The following is a 6,853-nucleotide window of genomic DNA, read 5'->3' as shown; positions in this document are numbered from 1 at the left end:
GTGTCTGGAAGTCTGAGGTCCAAAACAAAACAAAATCTAGTCTGTTTCTTTTCTTGTAAATGATCCTATGGATTGATGTTAGGAATATACAAGGAGATGGTTCTTGTAATTTTAGATTCATGATTTCTATATTATTATTAATATAAATGAATCAATGACTAGAACCAATAAACAAATACATAACTAAGTAAAAACAAGGATGAACCCTTATCAACTATGAATATATGTGGTCAGGCAAGAAATAATATAAACTGAAGAAATAATACATTTTGAGAAATAAATGGACCACCTCCTTTGTATTACGTCTTTTTCTAAGGAATCATATCATTATATTTATATTTATGTCTGTACCAGGGGTGCCAAAAAAATGTATACAAACGGACACTTTGGTCAACGTTGCTCAAGCAGTAGTTTGCTGTAATCAGAAGTGTCTGGATGTTGATGGTAACCACTGTGAGCACCTCTTATAATTGCAGAAGTCAAATATGACTTGTATTCATCTTTTGTTACTGGTATATATTGAGTATTACAATTTTAATACAGTTTTCCTTTCTTAAAATGTGTATACATTTTTTGGCACCCTCTGTATATATGTATAAATTATGAAAAGTAATATCTTTATGACTGAGTAAAAGAAATGAAGAAAAACAGGACAAATTTAGAGACGGTCTCAGTTTTTTTATTTTCTGTTCTATTCTGTACTCCTCAGAATGGACGAACTTGAGCTGCTTTAAGCATCAATCATGGTCACGTGTTCTCTTGTTACCTCTGTGTGATAAGCAGAGAGACCAAGGTGAGTAATACATTGAACAAACTTTGTGTCTTTGTTTGAGAGTTTTTTTCAAGCATTTACTGTATTGTTAAAGAGTGTGAAATATAAACCAACCATCATGAATGATAGATATAGGATTGGTCTGAAGCATTATATTTATTAATCCATATATGAAACATTGATGATAATTAACAAAAGCTATACATCAGTGTGGCAAATGATCATATAGGCAGATATAGAACATTGATTGCTCTTATTCTTGGGTTTTTATGAATATACAGTTTTAAAATTAATATTAATGAATCAATGAATTCATCAATGAATTTAGGCAGATCAGAATGAAGAAAAAGATGAACATTTATTGAAAATACTGAAGTTCATCAAGTTGTCGTCTTAGATTGGGTCATTTATTTAAAACTATTCATTGAGTTATAAAAAAGTATTAAGCATAATAACAAATTAACCATGGCCCAATGGTAAATAGGACACAAAACATTATGTTGATTAGTCAATAATGTGCAACATTGTGGTCGATTAATGCTACATCACAATGCCCGTGTCATTCACCTCCTTCATCTCATCACGTAGGCATTGTAACAGCTCGCAGCATCCTAAGAGGAAGGGTGAGGACAGTGCAATAAAATATTTTGAGAGCGAGAGACCACATTCTACAGTAGTCTCTCTGTATAATATAATTATATTACTATAATGTTGTATTTTATAATTAGTTATTGTTGTTAGCCTCTTACTATGCCTAATTTATAAATTACACTTTATAAGAAAAACATAGTTTATGGAGGGTTTGGTACTATGCATGGTTTCAGGCATTCACTGGGGGTCTTGAAACATATTCCTCACAGGTAAGGGGGGACTATTATATAAATAAATAGATAAAAAAAAGAGTGGAGCATTGTCTAGCTGTGAATATATGTGGTAAGGCAAGAATTATTCCTATAAATTGAAACTACTAATTCAGTTACTAAAAATTGAAAACAGTGATGTCCTTTAAGAAATGAATGCATCAAGAGTGTCAACTCTTTGGCTAAGGATCATACGAACTCTGATAAGTAAGTGTCAATTTTATTGTCCAGGTCAGTTTCAAATTTGAGCTTGTTCCTTTTGTCGAGATAAAAAATAATACCTACATTATGAAAATGAAGAAATACCAAAATGACTTAAATGAAATGTAGAGAGGAAGAAGCAGTGCAGATTTAATTTTTCTAACTGTCAGCTTTGCTTTCTGTTCCTTAGACTGAAGCTGACTAAGGAATTATTTCACGGGCGCCATCTCTGTGTCTTAGGAGCATAAAGATCAATGTGAGAAATAAAGTTCATGTCTTCATTTGACAGGTGTTTAAAAGAACGTATTTACTGTATTATTGAAAGTATGACTATCATTCAAAAAGCCAACCGTGGCCAATGATAAATATGGGACTATTACGAGGCATTGCATTTATGAATCCATTTATGATAGATTAAGGATAATTTGTATATCAATATGATAACTGGTTCTTTAGATAGATGTAGAATATTTAGGATTCTTATTTTTTATTTCTTTATGGGTCATAGGGTTTTTAAAATTAATACTAGAGAACTAAGGAGTTAATTAATGCAGTAATGTGCAGGAGGATGAAGACAAAGAGGCCAAAATGTGCACCAGTGATGATGGCTGGTGGTGTAGGAGTGAGTCATGGATGATGAAAATTACATGTGACACTCTCAGGTCTGACACAAAAAGAAATATATTCTACTCTGAGCAACAGGGGTTCGAGTCCAGCCCGAGCTGAGCAGCTGCTGAACTGCCAATAGGTAGTAGGATGGCTCAGCTGGAAAAAAAAAAGAAATATATTCTATTGCCTCTGCTTGAAGTGATTCTATAGACAGATGTTTGGACTGTAAAGGGACTGTCTTCTTAGATAGTTTCATGGATCTTGATTCTTTTCTTCTAAATGGATCAATTTAAGAATCAGTATACAGATATAAAAAAAGTAGAGACACAGAGCATGAAGTATATGCCCTCTTAGTATAGGTGGTGAGGCAATAAAAGCTGTTTGAACGGGTTGAAAATACTGAATGCCATTAAGAAAAATAACAGTTCCAGTGCCTCACCTCTTAGAGGAGTTCTTATTCTGGGTCAGTAGCAAGTATGATATTATTATTATTATTATTTTTTAATTTATTTTTTTTATTGTTAGTTTCAGGTGTACAGAACAATACAATAGTTACCCTTTTTTCACCCTAATATTATTCATTTTTAAAGAAAATATTAATAAGTATTATCCCACATCAATGTATTTACTAAACGATTGACTACATGTAAGATGGAGATGCTGTCTGAGTCTTACTGTCTGCTTTGCTTTGTCCTTCTCAGAACGCAAACACTGGAAGGAATTAAGCCTCTGTAGAGTTCAGGAGCATCATGGGAATCTCTCTGTGTAGGGGCATGAAGGCCAGTGAGTAATAAGTAGCGTTTTTGTCTCAGTTTGGGTGGCTTGTTTAGAGTATCACTGTAGTAATTTGAAAAGTATTAAATAGAAGAAAAAAAGACCAACCATGGTCCAATGATTAAGTAGGAAATGTATGAAACATTATGTTGATTTATGTATGTTGGGAATAATGAGGATGATTAATGAAAGAGGTATAATCAATTAGGCATTGATTCTAAAGAGGATGATAGGGACCCTGAAGGCTCTTGTCCTTGAGCTTTTGTGATTCATAGATCTGTATTTAATTATTAGTAGATTGATGAATTAATGTGTAAACAGTATAGGTGAGAATGAAGAAAAAGAGGCCCAAACCTGGACCAGTGATGATGACTGATGGCGTATGAGTCATATACGATGAATGCTACGTGTCTGGAAGTCTGAGGTCCAAAACAAAACANTTGCTACTGTTATGAATCGTAATGTAAGTATCTTTTTGTTTTCTGATGGTCTTAGGCGACCCCTGTGAAAGGGTCGTTCGACCCCCAAAGGGGTCGCGACTCACAGGTTGAGAACCGCTGCTATAGACATATGTTAAGAATATATGAGGATCGTGTTCTTGGTCTGTCCTCATAAATTCCAAATAGTTTTACAATTGGATATGCTAAAATAATAAAAAGAATCTAAATAAATATAAATAAGTAAGACATTGTCCAATTATGAAAAAATGTCATGAAGTAAGAGAATCTGTTTATATGTTAAAAACATTGAGTTGATTAAAAAAGACATGGTTCAAAGTGTTACTTTGGCTGATGATTATATAGAAAGTACAAGTAATAACCATTGTTCCTGTTCTGGCTCAGTGACAAGCCTGATGTTTATTTTTTTAAGAGAAACATGAATAAATATTACCCCAAATTAATAAATACCTAAATTACTGACTTAATTACTGACTTAATAAAAGGTGAAATGCAAGCATTAATGTAGAGAATGTCTTAGTTTCTTAGTTTTTTTTTTTCCATCTCCTCTGCTTTGTTCTTCTCAGAGTGGGCACACTAAGCTGATTTAAGCATCTTGCATGGTCATGAGCTCTCTATGTAGGAGAATGGAGACTGGTGTGAGTAATAATCAAAGTTCTTGTTTTGTTTTGAGTAGTTTGTTTAGGACATGAACTCTATATTTAAAAATAATTTCATATAATAAAAAAGGCCAACCATGGCCCCATGTCACATTTGGAATTGACTATGAAACATAGAATAATTAATATTTGCGGCAATGTAGATGATTAATGAAATACATATTCAATGAGGCAAATGATTCTATAGATAGATGTTAGAGATACTTTAGGAGTCTTATTTTCAAGTGTTTTTGATTCATAGATATTTATCTTATAGTTATTACTTTGTTGACAAGTTAATCAGTAAAGAAATGTAGAAGTGATTGAAGACAAAGAGGGGTGAGCCTGGACCAGTGATGACGACTGGTGGCGTCTGAGTCATGAATGATGAATACTATGTGTCGGGAACTCTGAGGTCCAACACCATAAGAAATCTAGTCTATTTCCTCTGTTGGGAAACACCATTTTGACAGATGTTAGTAACATACAAGGATCATGTTTTTGGTTTTCGTATTCGTGGATATTGATTATATTAGTATAAATAGATCAGTGAAAGAATTAAACAAATAAAAGTAAATGCGAAAAAGTGAAGAGCAGTAAATTATGATAGTTAATAAATATTTAAGTGGCTGAATGTATTAAATGCAGAAAGTGAAATGAGTGTAGAAAATGTCTCAATTTTTTTTTTATCACCTTCTTTATTTTGTGCTTCTCAGAATGGATGCCCTGGAGCTCACTTAAGGATTCTTCCATGGTCACAAGCTGTCTGGCTGGCTCTGTGTTTGGCATATAGAAACAAATGTGAGTTTTGTGGATATACACTTTGTATTGTTTCAATTGAAATTTATTGGGGTGACAATGGATAGTAAAAAGTAAAATTACATGGGTTTCAAGTGTACAATTCTGTAATACATCATCTGTATATCACATTGTGTGTTCATCAACCAAAGTCAGTTCTCCTTCCATCACCATGTATTTGACCCCCTCTACCCTCTTCTTATCTTCCCCCCTACCCCCTACACTTTGATTTTTTAAGTGTGAAATGTAATCAAAGAAAGCCAGCCATGCTCCATTGATAAATATGGAATTTATGTAACATGATATTGATGAGTTCCTATTTGAAACTTGGAGGGTGATTAAGGAAAGAGATATAAGGATGTAGCAAATGATTCTCTAGACCAGCAGTTCCCAACCTGTGGGTCACGACCCCTTTGGGGGTCGAACGACCCTTTCACAGGGGTCACCTAAGACCATTGGAAACAAAAAGATATTTACATGACGATTCATAACAGTAGCAAAATTAGAGTTATAGAGCAGCAACGAAAATAATTTTATGGTTGGGGGTCATCACAACATGAGGAACTGTATTAAGGGGTCACGGCATTAGGAAGGTTGAGAACCGCTGCTCTAGACAGATGTAGGACTGACTATTCGAGGCTCCTATTTTAAGCTGTGTTGTGCTTCACAGGTATTTATTTTATTAGTATCAAATAAATTGATGAATTAATTAGTAAGCAAAGGTAGATGAGAGTTGGGGGAAAATGCCAAACCTAGACCAATGATGACTACTGGTGGCATTTGAGTCATGAGTGATGAATAATGTGTGTGGAACTCTGAGGTCCAGCATAAAAAAAAAAATCTAGTGTATTACCTCAGTTGGAAATGATTTTACAGACAGATTTAGGATTTTACAAGGATGTTGTTCATGGATTTTGATTTTATTGTGATAAACGAATCAGTAAAAGAATTAATTTATAAATATAAATAAATAAAGATGAAAAGGGTGAAGCATTGCCCACTTATGAAAACAGTGAAGTAAGGCCAGAGATAGTATTAATAAATATTGAAAAGCTAAGTCTTTAAATGGTTCAAGGGTGTTACCTCTACTAAGGATGTTATAGATAATGTAAATAATGGCTAATATTCTTGTTCAGGGTTAGTATAAAATTTAATGTTGTTTGTCTTTCTTAAGAGTAAATATATATTACCCCCAATTAATATGTAAATTAATAACTGAGCAATGAAATATATTGCAAGGATCAATAGAGAAAATACCTTAATCATGTTATCATGTATGCTGCTTTCTACTTTTTAGAATGGGCCCACCCAGGCTGAGTTCAACCTTATGCCTTGGTCAGTGGTCTCTGTGTTTGTCTGCAGGAGCATGGAATCCAACGTGAGTAATAGTCAATGTTCTCATCTTACTTTGGGTGGTTTGTTTAGGGTAATATTTTTAAAAAAGTATTTAATATAAGAAAACAGACCAACCAGGTCCAATGATGAAATTGGAAATATATGAAACATTTTGTTGACAAATCTATTTTTGGAATAATGAGGATGATTAATAAATTTCAATTAGTAAGGATTGTAAAGAAAATGATAAAGATACTGAAGGCAGACTGATGAATTAATGTGGAAACAAATATAGGTGAGAATGAAGCAAAAAAGGCCCAAACCTGGACCAGTGATGATGACTGATGGCGTATGAGTCATATACGATGAATGCTACGTGTCTGGAAGTCTGAGGTCCAAAACAAAACA

At 33.6% G+C, this 6,853-nt stretch overlaps 1 long non-coding RNA gene across 1 annotated transcript in view; it reads left to right on the top strand.

The window, feature by feature from the left end:
- Positions 1-3,101: 3,101 nt before the first annotated feature.
- The window catches only part of LOC109381001 (uncharacterized), a 30,593-nt gene continuing 26,841 nt past the window's right edge, over positions 3,102-6,853 (top strand). Inside the window, exon 1 of the long non-coding RNA XR_002123607.1 lies at positions 3,102-3,225. This is a non-coding gene — a long non-coding RNA (uncharacterized LOC109381001). The remainder of the gene's footprint in view (positions 3,226-6,853) is intronic.

The sequence above is a fragment of the Hipposideros armiger genome, unplaced genomic scaffold (assembly GCF_001890085.2).
Source record: "Hipposideros armiger isolate ML-2016 unplaced genomic scaffold, ASM189008v1 scaffold_43, whole genome shotgun sequence".
In the NCBI taxonomy this organism is placed as follows: domain Eukaryota; kingdom Metazoa; phylum Chordata; class Mammalia; order Chiroptera; family Hipposideridae; genus Hipposideros; species Hipposideros armiger.
The sequence above is the reverse complement of the archived record's forward strand: the minus strand, read 5'-3'. Positions and strand labels throughout refer to the sequence as shown.